Raw genomic sequence first — 3,531 nt, forward strand, 5'->3', positions numbered from 1 at the left:
ATCACGTGACCGCGCTCCCGGGGCCTGGACCCGGCGCCTGCGGGGGCGGACCGCGCGTTCCTCCCCCGCCCGCCACCATCAATCAAAATGAATGCCCGGGGTCATTCAACGCTTACTGCACAACAGACGTTCTTCTGTGTGCTTTTTCCCTGTTAGCAAATTTAATCCTCGTAACGCTCTGTATGCTTCTCCCCATTTTACAGGTCTGGACACTGAGGCCCTGAGAGTTTGGGTCAGGTGCAGAGTTCACCGAGATAGCAAGTTGGTGGGTCCAAAGTGGTTACTCAGCTGACGAACCGTAATGCCTTTGGGAGAAAAATGCTTTGTGGAGGGAAGAAAGGAAGGAGGGATTCGGCTATTAGAAATGGAAGGTGAGGGATCATTTCCAGCCAGGGTTAATAATGGCAGGGTGTGGTATTCGTCCTGGATCTTGAAGGAAAAACAGGATTTCAACAGGCAAAGATGAAATGCAGGAGGACTGAAATGAGCCAAAATATAGAGGTGGAAGAGAATGGTGTGGTTGCTTTTGTTTTTTTTCAGAAGTGGCAGGGCTTCCCGACTGACAAGAACATGTGTTGGATGTGGAAATCACTGCCACTTCCTGGTTTAATCTCAAAGCTGGATGATTGCAGGAGCCTTTCATTCACCATTTCTCCCTTTTCCATTCCCCCTCTTTTTTTTTTTTTTTTTAATATTTTTTTTTCAACGTTTATTTATTTTTGGGACAGAGAGAGACAGAGCATGAACGGGGGAGGGGCAGAGAGAGAGGGAGACACAGAATTGAAACAGGCTCCAGGCTCTGAGCCATCAGCCAGAGCCTGACGCGGGGCTCGAACTCACGGACCGCGAGATCGTGACCTGGCTGAAGTCGGACGCTTAACCGACTGCCACCCAGGCGCCCCACCATTCCCCCTCTTTAGTCCAGTCTATGTTCTATTGCCAGATTCATTATTTTAACCCACTTTCCTTTATTTTTTTCATTTTGTTTTTTATTTTTTTTTTAATTTACATCCAAATTAATTAGCATATAGTGCAACAATGATTTCAGGAGTAGAGTCCTTAGTGCCCCTTACCCATTTAGCCTATCCCCCCTCCTACAACCCCTCCAGTAACCCTCAGTTTGTTCTCCATATTTATGAGTCTCTTCTGTTTTGTCCCCCTCCCTGTTTTTATATTATTTTTGTTTCCCTTCCCTTATGTTCATCTGTTTTGTCTCTTAAAGTCCTCGTATGAGTGAAGTCAAAGGATATTTGTCTTTCTCTGACTAATTTCACTTCGGATAATACCCTCCAGTTCCATCCACGAAGTTGCAAATGGTAACCCACTTTTATCCTCTCAATTGCCTGCTCAAAGTATTTTTTCAGAAAATCATTGAAATAGTTATGGATAGAGAATTTGGTAAGTAAATTAGGATGTATGGACAGTACAATGGAATATTATGAGGCGAGTTTTCTAAAGGATAAGGTAAATTTATATATAACCACATGAAAAATGTCTCAATATATTGTAAAGGAAAAGCTGGTTGCACACCCACCCGAAGCCCTTTTATCTGATGCTGTTGGGCCTGGTGGTTAGTTGTTACATGAAAAAAATCAATTAAAATGCAGAATGGTAAAGCATTACACAGTTTTGTTTAAGAAAAGTTTTGTTTAAGAAAAGTAAGTTCCTGGCATATTATAAACCACTCTTTTTGGTTTAAACTTAAGACTTAATAAATGTAAATTGCTTTATCAATCTTTTGAGATAGCCTCGGGCTTTTTCTGTGACGACGGGGCCCCTGGTGAAAGTGTTTCTTAGAGTGATAGATACTTCTTGCCTTTCACAAGTCACCCATAATTTCTTTAAATGTTTCTTTAAAGTGGAGCAATAACTAAACGGCACTTGTGAAGCAATCTGGACGCAAAGTCCTTCTAGATGTGTGTAGCTCTTCCAAGGACAGAATTTTCATCTATACCTAATCTAACAAGTTTTTAGCAATTTGCTTTCAACCAGCCTTTTCAAAGCATTCAACTTAGTTTCCATAGAAACATCTCTTTTTACACCCATATATCATAACGGTTTCCACATGTTAATTAAATCACAGTAGCAAATTTTCCTGATATAAGTAAGTGGAATAAACCCAACAGACATTTGGTAGTCACGTAGCTCAACTGGCAGGAACAGAACTACCCAAAAACTCTCAAATGCAGCTTCCTGGCCATGTTTACCGCGCTGTAGGCATCGGTAAGTACATTTTAGAATTGGGAGAATAAGTTAAATAGGAATGAAGAAAGTAACTACGTCGTTTTGCAAAAAGTATATATGTTGTGGTGATGGTTCCACCAGTCTGTATTTACTAAAAATCACTGGATCCTACACATGAAATGGGTGAATTTTATAGGATGTAAAACGTAACCATAATCAAGCTGTTTTTTTAAAAAAAAAAATCTATGTATTCACGTATTCGTGTATTTCTAGATTTTCATGAATTTTTGATTTTCATTGAACAGCTAAAGTACTGAAAAGAAAACAGTTTTTCACCATTCACTTTTTACTTTTTTTTTTTTAAGTTTTTTTTTTTTTTAACGTTTATTTATTTTTGAGACAGAGAGAGACAGAGCATGAACAGGGGAGGGTCAGAGAGAGGGAGACACAGAATCTGAAACAGGCTCCAGGCTCTGAGCTGGCAGCACAGAGCCCGACGCGGGGCTCGAACTCACAGACCAAGAGATCATGACCCGAGCCGAAGTCGGCCGCTCAACCGACTGAGCCACCCAGGCGCCCCTTTACTTTTTTTTTTAAACGCTTCATGAATTTGCTTGTCCTTCTTTCGAAGGGGCCATGCTAATCCTCTCTGGATTGTGCCAATTTCAGTATCTGAGCTGCTAAAGCAAGCCCCACTTTCTACTTTTTATACTTCTGTATGGTTTGAATTCGTAATGCAAAGATACATAAGTGGGGTTTTTAAATTTTTTTTTAACGTTTATTTATTTTCTTGAGACAGAGAGAGAGACAGAGCATGAGCAGGGGAGGGTCAGAGAGACAGGGAGACACAGAATCTGAAACAGGCTGCAGGCTCTGAGCTGTTAGCACAGAGCCCGACGCGGGGCTCGAACTCATGGACCGCGAGATCATGACCTGAGCTGAAGTTGGACGCTTAACCAACTGAGCCACCCAGGCGCTCCTTTTTTAAAATTTTTTAATATTTATTTATTTTTGAGAGAAAACAGAGTGTGAGCCAGGCAGGGGGGCAGAGAGAGAGGTAGACACAGAATTTATTTATTTTTTAAAATTCATTTATTTATTTTTAAACTTACATCCAAGTTAGCATATAGTACAACAACGATTTCAGGAATAGATTCCTTAATGCCCCTTACCCATTTAGCCTATCCCCGCTCCCACAACCCTTCCAAAAACCCTCAGTTTGTTCTCTGTATTTAAGAGTCTCTTATGTTTTGTCCCCCTCCCTGTTGTTATATTATTTTTGCTTCCCTTCCCTTATGTTCATCTGCTTTATATCTTAAAGTCCTCATATGAGTGAAGTCGTATGAT

The 3,531-nt window shown here is 40.9% G+C and overlaps 1 non-coding gene across 1 annotated transcript; it reads right to left on the bottom strand.

The window, feature by feature from the left end:
- Nucleotides 1-2,770: 2,770 nt before the first annotated feature.
- Nucleotides 2,771-2,877, bottom strand: LOC115522585. The gene has a single exon (XR_003971484.1). It is a non-coding gene; the product is annotated as a U6 spliceosomal RNA (small nuclear RNA).
- Between the last annotated feature and the right edge of the window lie 654 nt (nucleotides 2,878-3,531).

Source organism: Lynx canadensis, chromosome C1, assembly GCF_007474595.2.
Source record: "Lynx canadensis isolate LIC74 chromosome C1, mLynCan4.pri.v2, whole genome shotgun sequence".
NCBI lineage: Eukaryota > Metazoa > Chordata > Mammalia > Carnivora > Felidae > Lynx > Lynx canadensis.